Consider the following 16,391-nt stretch of genomic DNA (forward strand, 5'->3'; position numbering starts at 1 on the left):
CTCTGTGCTGACACCAGAGAGACCAATGTGGGGCTCAGACCCATGAACCATGAGATCATGACCCAAGCCAAAGTTGGACGCTCAACCAACTGAGCCACCCAGGTTTCCCTCTAACAGGGACAGCTAATGTGAGATGGTGATGCTGATGAGGATAATGATAGCAGTCATGCATACTTTATATGCTAGAAAAATGTGAAAATAAGGGCAAATTAAATAAAAATAGATATTTTACGTATCTATCTAAAACAAAGAACTTCACTGATAATAACCCCATTATGGCAAAAGTAATAATTAGACTATCTGAGATAATCCAGTGGGAAGGCCAGGGAGGAGTGCTATACTGGTGTCACCTCTGCAAAGTCACGTACACTCTCGTCTCTAAAAGAATTTAGAAAAGATAAGTATTCTCTTGTACATGTTTAAGTTTGCATGTAAAAATATCCAGTGATGGCATCTAGTATAGAAGATCAAAGGTAATAATTGCTTTTGGTTTAGGTGTTTTTTCATTCTTCTTTTAAATACATGTGTTTTGAGTGCCTGCCATACACGAGCCACTGTACTCATTGAGGAAATGGAGAGGACTAGGGCATAGTCTCTACCCTTGAGTTGCTCATAATCTGGTGGGTAAGAATCATGTAAGTAAATAACCAAATATATGATAAATGCTTTAAAATGGGTGTTTATCAATTGTTGAGTTGACGGGTGACTTTATGAACATGGAGGATTTAGGGGAAGGTATTATAACCTGGCTTTTCAGGCAAATTATAACTCAGTATGTGGAGGAGGAGGGCATTCTAGATATGTGCAGATCATGGACTGCGGAAGAACACAGTGTCTTTGGGGAATCACCAGTATTCCTATGCTAGTTGCGTGGAAGATGGGAGGAAGGGATGAGTTGGTGGAAGCTAGTTGGTTGGAGTCAGCTGTAAGGAGTCCTGTATGCAGGACTGGTATTCAACTATACTCACCATTACAGAGATACTAGTTATTAAAATATCGAATCGCTTTCCTGCAAACTGGTACATTTTACTGACAGAATAATTTACCTAATGATGTGCAGTGCAAGCTGTAGAGATGGATTATGGGTCCCACTGACCTTGCTGGTGTGGATTAATGTGGCCCTGGGAAGTCATATAGTGGCTGGAGTGTCAGTGCTTGCCTGATACTCCAGAATGTCCTGTTGGTGTTAGAAGCAGTGGAGCAGGCTGCAGTGCAGCTAGTTTTGTGGCACCCCTTTTTTGGGGGTGTCCTGAGGCACAGGAGTTTCATGCCCTGTGGGAAACACTAGCATTCATATTCTTATGTGGCAATGACATGCAAACAGCATACCCATCTGCTTTATTCCCTCAACGAAGTGCTGCTGGGCACTGGGGACTAATGACTGTCATTGTAATAGGAAGATGTTGGGAGAACCTGGTTATGATTCTAAATATCAAACCACGGCCCCTTAAAGAGATTAACTCAACACTTTCTAAAACTGAAGAGACGATTTGGGAATTATTAAAATGACTATATGAATAATTTGTGCTACAGCTTATTACACAATAAGCAGATATTTATATGTCTACATCCATAGTTTATTTGGGAAAAAAGGAAAGAAATTTATTTTAATGTTCATTTACATATTGATTTGTATATTAATGTCATGATTTTATCAGTTGTTAGATATTGTAATCACCTATTCTTATATACCATGTTAAGAAATTTGAATTTATCTCATTGGTATGTTTGATTGCAGTGAAAGGTGTTGAAATAAAAGCATGATAGGGCGTGTTCTATCAATAAATTCTATTAATTTAGTGTCAGAACGTCTAGCGTGAAGATTCTCATCAGTGTATTTCTACCGCTACTGCTACTGTCTTGTATTTTTTTTAATTTATTTTTTATTTTTTAAATTTACATGCAAGTTAGCATATAGTATAACAATGATTTCAGGAGTAGATTCCTTAATGCCCCTTATCCATTTAGCCCATCCGCCCTCCCACATACTGTCTTGTATTTTGTGATCTTGTGTCTTTGTCCTGGATTTGTCCTCTATTGCTGCAGAGTACCTTCTAAAAAAGCAACTTTAGGGCACCTGGGAGGCTCAGTCATTAAGCATCTGACTCTGGCTCAGGTCATGATCTCACAGTTCGTGAGTTTGAGTCCCACATTGGGTGAGCTCGAGCCCCGCATCCAGTGAGCTCGAGCCCCGCTTGTGGGGAGCACAAACCCCGCTTGGGCTCTCTTCTTCTAAGGGGGATATGTATGGAATAAATAATTCAGCGGATTAGTATATTATATATACGATATATATCCTGAAATATTTGAGATTGGGACCAAATCAGTGGTGCTTTCATCTAAAAAGTTACATTAAAATCACCTTTTGAAGAGACTCGGATGCCGTTAAGGGCATAAAACCCTTATTACTTGTTTTCTTCAACTGTAATAGGAAGTCTTATGGGATTGTTTTGGAACACATGCTTCCAATCTGCCACCAGATTTTGCAGCAGGAATTTATATAACCATGCCATAGCTCAAACTGTCTCACGATTTACCATATGTTTCAATATTTCCAATGTTTTCAAACACTTCTCTTTCCCACCCTTTCCAGTTTACATTTCTCAGTTTTGTCCTGGCCTTTACCTCCTAGTTCTCATTCATTTCTGTGACTCATGAATAATCTGCTATCGCCTTCTAGCTTAGAGTCAATCCTATACTGGTTCTCTTTCCTAGACCCTTTTGTGGACTACTAACATAAACAATGCTCACTCCTCACTTCAGAACTCTTGATTCCTGGCCTAGGTTCAGGACTCTGATCTCAGTACTTGTTTTTATGGCTTTGGTATACTTGTCTTTTACCTCTGTTTACAATTTACTAGAGTCAGAAACATGATTTAGAGTCGGGCTGGCTCCTTTAACAGTGTAAGATGGCAGTTCTAGTAAAAATTTCCCTCTTAGGACTCCTGTTTTCGTCTGGTTAGAATTTAGGGGAGTTTCTATAGTCTCAATCTAATCAGTCAAGACAGCTTTATATAAGTAGCTGGATCTTTATGACTAGAAATATGGCTTTTTTCTGCTTGTTTTCCTCCTACTCCTGTGTTTCCTTAGCTGGTTTCGGGGAGTCAAGTCAGTGCACCGTATATAAGCAGCTGCGCTTTTCCCATAAAGGAAAGGCTTTGGCATAGTCCATCCCTGGGTCATAGCCTACCTGCTAGTTGTGTGACCTTGAACAAGTCACTTTGGGACTCTCTGTTGCTTTATCTATAAATCGAGAACAATAATGCCTGTTTCCTAGGGTTGTGGTGAGGTGCAAATATAATGCACCCAGCATACAGAAGATAGGCAATAAACATTAATAGGAAAAGAAAAATAAACATGTTGCCTTTTAGGTTGCTTTCTCTGCTCCTAGTTTTGTGCTCGCCACCCCTATCTGAAGTTAGATTCATCTGTTTATATGAAGGTCAGTCTTGAGGTTAGAAGATGAGACAAGAGTGAGAGGACGTGAGGAGAACACAGGTGAAATTCATCTGGGTATTTGTCCTTGAACATTTTTCTTCACTAAAGGATTTTGAGATTGTTGATAATAGCAAATTGCCCTCTTGAGACTGGAAGTTTAGTTAATCAGACTTTTTAAAGGCTTTTCATAGTATTTAAAAAGTAATAGTATTTAAAGTTGTTTTGTTTTATAAATTCTGCAAAAAATCTAAGCTGTGTTATGGACTTATCATGTAATTTGACAAGTGTCTATTTCAAGGCTATTCATACTTTTTTCAAATTGATCCAAATAGCAGTACTCTTAAATTTATATTAATTCTCTTTTGCTCATCCTAGCTATTGAAATCACCGTCTTTCAAATACTTTCACGTAGAAGGCTGATTATATTAAACAGAAATAGAAAATTCAAAGACTATTTTATCTCAATTTTTACTAAAAATCTTTTTAAAATATTTTTTTTAACGTTTATTTATTTTTGAGACAGAGAGAGACAGAGCATGAATGGGGGAGGGGCAGAGAGAGAGGGAGACACAGAATTGGAAGCAGGCTCCAGGCTCTGAGCCATCAGCCCAGAGTCCAACGCGGGGCTCGAACTCACTGACCGTGAGATCGTGACCTGAGCTGAAGTCAGACGCTTAACCGACTGAGCCACCCAGGCGCCCCTAAAAATCTTAATAATAATAATAATAATAATAGTAGACATTAAAAAAAAAGATAAAATTCTATATACTCTTGTCTCCCTATACAACTTTGTTTTTACATATTCCCTTATAGTTTTTTATCTTTATGTATCACATGTTTTATATATATATATATATAATTATGGTGTATGTATGATTTTGTATTCTGCTTAGTACTTCATTATAAATGTTTTCTACTTAATGGAATATCATAGATGTTTTTCCATGAATATATTTTCTCAACTATCTACTTCACTTGTCACATGCCAGGCATATTCAATTAAATGAGTTTTCTCCTCTGTTCTAATTTTTAATACTGTCATTGCAATTACAACAAAACAGTTCAATGTTCCACTATTGATTAAAAAATTTTTTTTTAATGTTTATTTTTGAGAGAGAGAGAGAGAGAGACAGAGTGCAAACAGGGGAGTGGCAGAGGGAAAGGGAGACACAGAATCTGAATCAGGCTCCAGGCTCTGAGCCCGATGCGGGGCAAAACTCACGAACCATGAGATCATGACCTGAGCTAAAGTCAGACGCTTAACTGACTGAGCCACCCAGGCACCCCTTCACTATTGATTTTTGCTGTATGTTTTGCCTTTTTCTCTGCCCTAGTGTGAAGCTGAATATGAGACACAACCCTATTTCCTGGATTTTAAAATTTGACTATTACCAGGCAGCTGTGTTCATAGCATTTCTTTGGAGATTTAGGGATAATGGTGAAGAGGTTTACATACAGTGGATAAGTCAAAATAGAATTAAACATTCCCATTCTTGAAAGTCTCTGAGCGTTTCTGCCCAGTGGATTCCAACTCAGTGACATGTTGTTATCCTACTTTCTTTTAGCTCATCCTTTCTTTTCTCTTCCATTTCCTTTTCACTCTCCAATTTCTGTTAATTTTTATACATATCAGGGTAACTATGTTTTCTTAAGTGTTGCCATTCAGTCTGTTCCCTTGGAGTTCTCCTTCTGCTCTGAAGTAGGTTATCAAGGTATTTTTCTAAATGTACCTAGTTTCTTCCTAAAGAAAAAAATCACCAATATCATTTAGTAAAATATTTTTTCTCCATTCTGTTATATAGATTTTTTCTTAAATTGTTCTTCAAGTTGCTTTTGGTTGGTTGATAGGGGATTCCTTCAGACTATACATTCATTTGGACCTGGATAACATTAAAATGTTGATAAGAGTTTTACTGCGTCTACTTAAGAGAAAGGTTGAGGAACGCTAGGTTTACATTACAATTAAATTTCACCAATATTTTTCTTAAGTTTCTATGGAGTAGATTGATAACCTTGATTAACAAATCCTCTGAGGACATAGCATCTTTGTAATAGCCTCAGTAAAATAGAAAACAAACAAAACTTTAGTCTTGTGAACCAGAGATGTTGTGATTCTTGTGGCCTAAGACAATGTTCCCATGACAATACAGTTTCTATTTATCTGCCCAAGTATGATGATTATTAAGAGGGCTGGGCCATAGTAAAACTGTGAATTTGGTGGAACCTATCTTGTATCCCTCCTAGTTCTCCCATTTGGCACATGTTCCCCATTTGCAAATGACTTTAGGCATCTCCTACTCTTTAATCTTCTCGCTCTAATCTCTAGCACATTAGGAAAAGAATAATCAATCATTTGTATTTTCACAAATGGCAAATAAAGAATAACTTAAAGATTTCCAAATGGCTAATAATAAAGTTATAACCATAATAGATATTTATTTATAGGTTAAGCCAGTTATTAATAAGTTATGTTTATGTGGATACTGAGGGCAGAAATTGTGTGTGATGTAGAATTCGACTCCTTTTTGAGGTTAGCACAGTGCCTGACACATAGTAGATGCTTAGTAATGAATTATTGAAGGAATTAAGGATACCTTGTTTAAAGATATGAAGGGGTACAATGTCGGGGAGCTTTAGATTAGTACAGGCGTACCTCAGAGATGTTGTGGGTTCCATTCCAGACACTGCAATAAAGTGAATATTAAAATAACGTAAGTCAAATGAATTTTTTGGTTTCCCAGTGCATATAAAAGTCATGTTTGCACTACACTGTGGTTTATTAAGTGTGTGGTAGCATTATGTCTATAAAAAATGGTATATATCTGAATTAAGAAATACCATATTGGTAAAAAATGTTAACCATCATCTAAATTTCCAGTGAGTTGCAGTTTTTTGCTGATAGAGGATTTTGCCTCTATGTTGATGGCTGCTGACTGATCAGGGTAGTGGTTGCTGACAGTAGGGGAGGGATGACTGTGGCAATTTCTTAAAATAAGTCAACAGTGAGGTCTGCCATATTGATTGACTCTGCCTTTCATAAATGATTTCTCTGTAGCCTGGGATGCTGGTTGATAGCATTTTACCCATAGTAGTAGTACCTCTTGCAAAATTGGAGTCAATCCTTGTACACCTGCCATTGCCTTATCAGCTGAGTTTATGTAACATTCTAAATCTTTTGTTGTCATTTCAACAGTCTTACCCACATCTTCACTAGAAGTAGATTCCTTCTCAAGAAACTGATTTGTTTGCTCATTCACAAGAAGCGGTTTCTCATTCATTCAAGTTTATCACGAGACTGCAGCAATTCAGTCCCGTCTTCAGGCTCCACTTCTAATTCTAGTTCTCTTGCTATTTCCACATCTGCAGTTACTTTCTCCGCTGAAGCCTTCAACCCTTCAAAGTCATCCATGAGAGCTGGAATCAACTTCTTCCAAGCTCCTGTTAATGTTGATATTTTGACCTCTTCCCACAAATCATGAAGGTTTTTTAATGGCATCTAGAATGGTGAATCCGTTCCAGAGGGTTTTCAATTTACCTTGTTTATATCCATCAGAGGAATCCCTATTTATGGCAGCTATAGCCTTATAAAATGTATTTCTTAAAAAGACTTGAGTGTCCAAATTATTCCTTGATCCATGGGCTGCAGAATGGATGTTGTGGTTGCAGGCGTGAAAATGACGTTAATCTTGTACATTGCCATCACAGCTCTTGGGTGACTGAGTACATTGTCAATGAGTAATGTTTGAAAGGACTCTTTTTTCCCCCCTTAACATTAGGTCTCAAAAGTGAGCTTAAAATGGATAGTAAACCATATTGTCAACAGATGTACTCTCATCCGGTTTTTCTTGTTCCATTTATACAAGATTTAGTATGATTCTTAATGGACCTAGGATTTTCTGAATGGTAAATCAACTTTGGCTTCAACTTACAATCACCAGCTGTGTTAGTCCTTAACAAGAGAGTCAGCTTGTCATTTGAAGCTTTGAAGCCAGGCATTGACTTCTCTTCTCTAGCTCTAACAGTCCTAGATGGCATCTTCTTTCAACAAAAGGCTGTTTCATCCCCAAAATACGTTGTTCAGCGTAGCCACTTTCATTAATTGTTTAGCTGGATCTTCTCGATGACTTGTAGCTTCTACATCAGCACCTGCTGCCTCACCTTGCACTTTCCTGTTATGCAGACGTCTGCTTTCCTTAAACCTCATGAACCAACCTCTGCAAGCTTCAGACTTTTCTCCTGCAGCTTCCTCACCTCTCTCTGCCTTCATAAAATTGAAGAGAGTTAGGGCCTTGCCCTGGGTTAGGCTTTGGCTTCAGGGAATGTTGTGGCTGGTTTCATCTTCTATCAAGACCACTGAAGCTTTCTCCAGATCAGCAATAAAGTTGTTTCACTTTCTTATCATCTTTGTGTTCCCTGGAGCAGCACTTTTCACTTCCCTCAAGAACTTTTCCTTTGCATTCACGATTTGGCTAACTGGCACACGAAGCCTAGTTTTTGGCTGATCTCGGCTTTTTTGACATGTCTTCCTTTCACTAAGCTTAATCATTTCCAGCTTTTAATTTAAACCGAGAGACGTATAACTTTCATTTGAATAGTAGAAGCCTTTGTAGGGTTATTAAATAGACTAATTTAATATTATTGTGTCTCAGGGAGTAGGGAGGCCCGAGGAGAGGGAGTGAGCCCGGGGTACAGCTGGTTGGTGGAGTAGTCAGAGTATATACACCATTTATTGATCAAGTTCACTGTCTCATACGGGTGTGGTTTGTGATGCCTCAAAACAATTACAATGGCAACATCAAAGATCACTGATTACAGATCACCATAACAACTATGATAGGAGTTAAAAAGTTTGAAATACTGTGAGACTTCCAAAATGTAACACAGACACACGAAGTGAGTAAATGACGTTGGAATAATGGCACTGATAGAACTGCTGGATGCGGGTTGTCACCAACTTTAAATCCGTAAAAAAAATGCAGTATCTGTGAAGTGCAGTAAAGTGAAGTGCAATAAAAAAGAGGTATACCTGAATATCTGGATGAACATTATTGTAAAGAAGACATACATCTGGGTAACAGGTACATAAAGAGACGCTCTACATCGTTCATCATCAGAGAAGTGCAAATCAAAACCACAATGAGATACGACCTCACACCTGTCAGAAGGGCTGAAATAAAAAGAAATAAGCGTTGGTGAGGAGATGAAGAAAAAAGAACCCTTGTGCACTGTTGGTCGGTATGTAAATTGGTGCAGCCACCATGGAGAACAGTATGGAGGTTTCCCCCACAATTAAAAATAGAACTACCATGAAAAAGAGGCATGCCTGCATTAGAAATACTTCATTTTTTAACTTTTAACTCCAGTATAATTAATATACAATGTTGTATTAGTTTCAGGTCTATAACAATGATTCGACAACTCTGTACATTACTCAGTGGTCATCAAAATTACTGTGTTTTTTTTTTTTATTAGTAGAGTTGATACACAATGTTACATTATTTTCAGGTGTGCAGCTTAGTGATTTGACAAGTTTATACATTATGCTGTGTTCATCACAAGTAGTGCTACCTTCTGTCCCATTACATCACTCTTCCAGTGTCATTGACTGTATTCCTTATGCCCTGCATTTTTATTCCCATGATTTACTCATTCCATAACTGGAAACCTGCATCTCCCTTTCCCTTTCACCCATTTTGCCCAATCTCATACTTCCTATACCCTGGAAACCTTCGGTTTATCCTCTGTATTTACAGCTGTGATTCTGCTTTTTGTTTATTTTTTTAGGTTTCATTTATGAGTGGAATCATATGGTATTTGTCTTTCTCAGTCTGACTTATTTCACTTAACATAATATACTCTAGATCCCTCCATTCTGTCTCAAATGGCTGATCTCATCCCTTTTTATGGCTGTGTTCTATTCCTGTGTGTGTGTGTGTGTGTGTGTGTGTGTGTGTGTGTGTGTAAACATTTTCCTTATCCATTTGCCTGTTGATGGACACTTAGGTTGCTTCCATGTCTTGGCTATTGTAAATGATGCTACAATATACATAGGGGTGCATGTATCTTTTCAAGTTAGTGTTTTTGTTTTCCCTGGGTAAATAATAGTGGATCTGTTGGATCATATGGTATTTCTATTTTTCTATCTTTTTGAGGAACGTCCATACTATTTTCCAAAGTAGCTATACCAATTTGAATTCCCACCAACAGTGCACAAAGGTTTGTTCTCCAAGAGTCTATTATGTTGTCTCTTTTCTCTTTGTTCCTTTGTTTTGTTTCTGAAATCTCACATGTAAGTGAAATCATTTGTCTTTCTCTGACTTATATATCACTTAGCATTATGCCCTCTAGGTAACCCATGTTATTGCAAATGGATACATTTCATTCTCTATATGGCTGAATAATATTCCATTGTGTATATATACCACAACTTCTTCATCCATTCTTCTCTTGCAACACTTGAGTTGCTCTCATATCTTGGCTATTGTAAATAATATTGCAGTAAGCTCAGAGGTGATATATCTTTTCAAATTAGTGTTTTTGTGTTCTTTGGGTAAATGCCTAATGATGGAATTACTGGATCATATGATCGTTCCATGTTTAATTTTTTGAGGAACTTCCATGCTGTTTTCCACAGTGGCTAACACCAGTTTGCATTCTTACCAACAGTGCATAAAGGTTTCTTTATCTCCATGTTTTCACCAATGCTTGTTTCTTGTGTTTTTGATTTTAGCCATTCTGACAAGTGTGAGGTGATCTCTCATTGTGGTTTTGATTTGCATTTCCCTGATGATTAGTGATGTTGAGCATCTTTTCATGTGTCTTTTGGCTATCTGTATGTCTTCTTTGGAACAATATCTGTTCATGTATTCTGCCCATTTTTTAATTGGACTATTTGTTTTATGGGTGTTGAGTTGTGTAAGTTCATTATATATCTTGGATACTGACCCCTTATTGGATATGCCATTTGCAGATATCTTCTCCCATTCACTAGGATATCTTTTAGGTTTGTTAACTGTTTCCTTTGCTGTTCATAAGATTTTTATTTTGATGTAGTCCCAATAGTTTATTTTTGCTTTTGTTTCCTTTGCCTCAGGGGACATATGTAGAAAAATGTTGCTGTGGCTGGCACAGAGAAATTACTGCCTGGGCTCTCTTCTAGGGTTTTTATGGTTTCAGGTATCATGTTTAGGTCTTTATTTCATTTTGAGTTTATTTTGTGTATGGTGTAAGAATGTGGTCCAGTTTCATTCTTTTGCACATAGCTGTCCAGTTTTCCCAACAGGCTTCACACCCAATGTGGAATCCAGTGTGGGGGCTTGAACTCACTACCCTGAGATCAAGACCTAAGCTGAGATCAAGAGTTGGACACTTAACCGACTAAGCCACCCAGGCGCCCCCCCCCCCCCACATCATTTGTTGGAAGAGACATCATTTGTCTTTGCTGTCTTTGCCCATTGCATATTCTTGCCTTCAGTGGGGGAGAATTGACCATATAGTGCTGGGTTTATTTCTGGGCTCTCTATTGTGTTCTTTTGACTTATGTGTCTGTTTTTGTGCCTGTACCATACTGTCTTTATTACTACAGCTTTATAGTATATCCTGAGATCTGGGATTGTGCTACTTCAGTTTTGTTCTTCTTTTTCAAGATTGCTTTGACTATTCAGGGTCTTTTATGGTTCCATACAAATTTTGTATGATATGTTCTAGTTCTGTAAAAAATGCTGTTGGTATTTTGATAAGGATTGCATTAAATGTGTAGATTGCTTTGGGTAGTATTTTATAAATATTTGCTCTTTCAATCCATGAGCATGGAATATCTTTCCATTTGTGTCTTCTTCAATTTCTTTCATCAGTGTTTTACAGTTTTCAGAGTACAGATCTTTCACCTTTTTGGTTAAGTTATTCCTATGTATTTTAGTATTTTTGTTGAAATTGTAAATGGGATTGTTTTCCTAATTTCTCTGTCTGCTGCTTCATTATTACTGTATAGAAATGAAATGTATTTCTGTACATTGATTTTACATCCTGTGTCCTTACTGAATTCATTTATCATTTCTAGTAGTTTTTTTGGTGGAATCTTTAGGGTTTTCTATATGTTTAATATCATGTCACCTGCAAATAGTGAATATTTTACTTCTTTCTTACCAGTTTGGATGCCTTTATTATTATTATTATTATTATTATTATTATTATTATTATTATTTTTGTTATCTGATTGCTATGACTAGGACTTCTAGTATTATGTTTAATGCAAGTGGTAAGAATGAACATCCTTGTCTTCTTCCTGATCTTACGGTAAAAGCACTCAGTTTTTCACCAGTGAGTATGCTGTTAACTGTGGATTTTGTATATATGGCCTTTATTATGTTGAGGTTATGTTCCCTCTAAACATGCTTTGTTGAGGGGTTTTATCATGAAGGGATACTGTACTTTGTCAGATGCTTTTTCTGCATCTACTGAAATGATCATATGGTTTTTATCATTTCTCTTGTTGATGTGATAGATCATGTTGATTGATTTGCAAATAATGATTGACCCTTGCATCCCAGAAATAAACCCCACTCATCTGTGGTGAATGATTTTTTTAATGTATTGTTATATTTGGTTTGCTAATTTTTTTGAGGATTTTTGTATCTATGTTCATTGGAGATATTGGCCTGTAGTTCTCTCTCTCTCTCTTTTTGGTAGTGTTTTTATCTACCAAATATCAGGTTGTCCAAGTTGTTGGCATATAATTTTTCATAATGTCCTCTCATAATTGGTTGTATTTCTGTGGTGTAGGCTATTCTTCCTCTTTCATTTCTGCATTTGCTTATTTGAGTCCTCTCTCTCTCTCTTTGATGAGTTTGGTTAGAGATTTATCAATTTTGTTGATCTCAAAGAACCAGCTCCTGTTTCATTGGTGTGTTCTGCTCTGTTTATTTGTTTGTTTCTATTTCACTTATTTCTGCTCTAATCTTTATTATTTTCTTCCTTATGCTGTTTTTGGGTTTTGGTCTTTTTCTAGCTCCTTTAAGTGTGAGGTTAGGTTGTTTACTTGAGATTTTTCTTGCTTCTTGAGTTAGGCTTGTATTGCTTTAAGCTTTCCTTTTAGAATAGCTTTTGCTGCATCCCAAAGATTTTGGACCTTTGTGTTTCATTTTCATTTGTCTCCATGTATTTTTTGATTTCCTCTTTGATTTCTTGGTTTAGTAGCTTGTTATTTAACCTCTGTGGGTTTGTGGTCTTTCCAGATTTTTTCTTGTGACTAATTTGTATCTTCATAGCATTGTGGTTGAAAAAGATGCATTGTATGACTTCAATCTTTTTGAATATGTTGAGACTTGTTTTGTGGTCTAACGTGTATAATCTGTTCTGGAGAATGTTTCATGTGCACTTGAAAAGAATGTGTATTCTGTTTCAGGATTAAATGTTCTGAATATGTCTGTTAAATCCACCTAGTCCAATGTGTCATTCAAAGCAACTGTTTCCTTGTTGATTTTCTGTCTGGATGTTCTATCCATTGATGTAAGTGGGGTGTAAAAGCCCCCTCCTACTATTGTGTTACTAATGATTACTTCCTTTATGTTTGTTGTTAGCTGCTTTTGGGGGCTGGGTGCATAAATATTTACAATTGTTATATCTCCTTACTAGACTGTCTACTTTATGGTGATATATTGTCCTTCTTTGTTTCTAGTAACAGACTTTGTTTTAAAGTTTAGTTTGTTTATATTGGAGTATTGCTACTCTGGCTTTATTTTGACATCTGTTTGCATGATAAATGTTTCACCATCCCCTCACTTTGAACTTGCAGGTGTTTATAGGTCTGGAATGAGTCTCTTGTAGGCAGATACAGGTGAGTCTTGCTTTTTTTATCCATTCCGTCACCCTATGTCTTTTGATTGGAGCATTTATTCCATTTACATTCATTGTAATTATTGATAGGTATGTACTTATTTCTATTTTGTTTCTTGTTTTATGGTGTTTTTGTAGTTCTCAATTTCTTCTCTTGCTCTCTTCCCTCAGGATTTGCTGCCATTCTTTGGTGATCTACGTGGATTCCTTTCGCTTTATTTTTTGCATATCTGTTATTTTTTGATTTGTGGTTACCATTAGGTTTATATATAACATCTTGTGCGTATAGCAGTCTATATGAATTTGATGGTTGCTTAAGTTTGAACCCATTCTAAAAACACTAATTTTTTAATTCCCCACTTTGTTTTAGGTATGTGGTGGTGTCATACTTCACATCCTTTTATTCTGTGAATCTTTTACTGTTTTTTTATAGATACACTTAATTTTACTGCTCTTGTGCTTCCTACTTTTCTTACTCTTGCTTATGGTCTTTCCTCTCCACTTAGAGTCCTCTTTAACATTTCTTATAGGGCTGGTGTAGTGGTCATGATCCCTTTAGCTTTTGTTTGTGAAACTCTTTATCTCTCCTTCTATTCTGAATGATAGCCTCGCTACATAGAGTATTCTTGATTGCAGGATTTTTTCTCTCAGCACATTAAATACGTGATGCTACTCTCTTCTGGCCTGCAGAGTTTCTGCTGAAAAATGAGCTGATAGCCTTATTGGGTTTCCTTTTTTTTTTTTTTTTTTTTAATAACTGTTTTCTTTTGCTGCTTTTAAAGTTCTCTTTATCATTACTTTTTGCCATTTTTATTGCTATGTGTCTTGATGTGGACCTTCTTGGGTCGATTTTGTTGGGGGCTTTCTGTACCTCCTGCATCTGCATGTCTGCTTCCTCCCTCAGATTTGGGAAGTTTTCAGCTATTATTTCTTCAAATATATTTTCTGTCCCCTTTTCTCTCTCTTTTCTTTCTGGGATCTCTGTTATACAAATGTTACTATGTTTAATGGTGTCACTGAATGTCCTTAATCTATTTTCATTTTTTATTTTCCTTTTTTCTTTCTCCTGTTCAGCTTGATTGCTTTCTATCACTGTGTCCCCCGGGTCGCTGATCCATTCTTTTGCCTCCCCTAATCTACCATTTATTCCCTCTAGTGCATTTTTAATTTCAGTTACTGAGTTCTTCATCTCTGTTTTTTTTTTTTTAATGTTTTCTATCTCTTTCTTGATGGTCTCCCTGAGGTCCTCCACTCTTTTGTCCAGTCTAGTGAGTATTGTTATGACCATTATTTAAAATTCTTTATTAGGCATATTACTTATTCCATTTCATTTAGCTTTATTGCTGTGATTTTGTCCTGTTCTCTCATTTAGGACATATTCCTCTGTCTCCCATTCTGTCAAACTGTCTGTGTCTGTTTGTATGTGTTCAGAAAGTTAGCTATGTCTCCTGCTTTTGAAACTAGTGGCCAAGTGAAGAAGAGGTCCTGTAGTGCCCTGTAATGCAATGCCCCTGTTTGCCAGAACCTGGCACTTTGGGGGTGTCTCCCATGTGCTGTGTGCACCCGACTGTTGTGGCTGAGCCATGTTTGCCCTCAGTCCAGTCATCTTTAATGGCCCTCTGCCTGTTACCGTCAGGGTTTGGTCCCTGTGTTGTTAGTAGGGTAGTCCGGGGCCACCTTTCACTTGAGTTGAATTAGAGCAGGCATTTGCCAGAGTGTTGTTGCACTGAACTCCCAGATGCTTTCCCTGTGTTGTCCTCTGAGAAGCTTTTGTTGGTGGGCAGGACCTGCAGTCAGACCAGACGTCTGCCCTCAGCCCATTGCTGGGGTTGCAGTTGGGTTGGTGTGTGTGGTTATCTTCTCTCCCTGGGAAAGGAGTCACTTTGCAAGGGTACTGACCCCTGCTGGGGCTGCTTGTATGCTGCCAGGCTTGTGGCACCACCTAGGTGGACTCCTGCCAAGGGTGTGGTGGAGGCAGTGGGTTTGCTTGGGGGCTTGGCTTGATGTGCCAGCAAGGTCTATGTTGGTCCACTGTGGGAGGGGACCTCAGTTTCCCCGGGAAAACTCCTGCCAAGTCCAGGCCAGGTGGATCTGCAGAAGCGTACTGTTAACAAGTTATGTGGAAAATGTTTGTGTTGTGCTCCTTCCTGCATGTGTCCATGTAAGTTGGCTGATGGGCAGGACAGGGAAATGGCCCCTGCCAGCTCTTTTGTTTTGGGCAAAGTCTCCCCCCAAATTCCTGCCCCTCCAGCACATGCTCTGAGATTAATAAATAAATCTCCTTTCTGTAAATTTAAGGTGTTTTTAAAACTGCTGCTTCTATACCATATCCTAGCTGTTTATTGTGCTGTCTCTCTAAGGGTGGGGACTCAGTTTCCCCTCCTCTCTGGCTCTCTCAGAGTTGAGCCTGCTGATTTTCAAAGTTTCAGGTGTTAAGACCCACTGATCCTATGAACTTGTTGAAATTAGGCCCCTCTGGTTTTCAAAGCCAAATGTTAAGCGGATTTATCTTCTCAGTGCGGTCCCCTGTGCCTTGGGTGCCTGGTCTGCTCCTCTCCCCTCTCTGCCTACGGTGGCCCTCGCTCCTGCAGACAGTCCCATGGGTCTGTTTGACCCCGGACTTTGTCTGTGCTCTTCCTACCCTCTTCGATGAGGCCTCTTCTCCTTTAGCTGTGGAGAGTCTGTATTGCCAGTCTTCAGGTTGTTTTCTGGGTTATATACACTGATGTGGGTGTTAACTAGGTATATCTGTAGAATGAGGTGAGCCCAAGATCTTTCTACTCCACCATCTTCCCTAGAAATCCCTGTATTAGAAACACATTAAAAGCTGACCCTGAGGGTAAACCTGAATTAATCATTTTGGCGTAGCCAGTAATGGGGATGTGGGGTGTCTATGTGTTTGTGTGTGCATATTTGTGTGCGTGTGCATGTGTGTCTGTGTGTGTGTGTGTGAGAGAGGGAGAGAGGGAGAGAGAGAGAGAGAGAGAGAGAGAGAGAGAGAGAGGGATGGAGGAAGTATGTGAGAGATGGTTTACTCTTTGGCATACAGGAGAAAGAATGGATAGCTTGAGCCTCCAGTATCCACTCTCTGTTAATGTATTCCTCGCCAATCCCGTGCA

The 16,391-nt window shown here is 38.1% G+C and overlaps 1 protein-coding gene and 1 pseudogene across 38 annotated transcripts in view; one reads left to right on the plus strand and one right to left on the minus strand.

Annotated features, from left to right (window-relative positions):
• RIMS2 (regulating synaptic membrane exocytosis 2) overlaps window positions 1-16,391 on the plus strand; it is a 612,755-nt gene that overhangs the window by 21,152 nt on the left and 575,212 nt on the right. The window lies entirely within an intron of this gene.
• Window positions 6,305-7,984, minus strand: LOC123383227 (annotated as a pseudogene).

Source organism: Felis catus, chromosome F2, assembly GCF_018350175.1.
Source record: "Felis catus isolate Fca126 chromosome F2, F.catus_Fca126_mat1.0, whole genome shotgun sequence".
Taxonomy (NCBI): Eukaryota; Metazoa; Chordata; class Mammalia; order Carnivora; family Felidae; genus Felis; species Felis catus.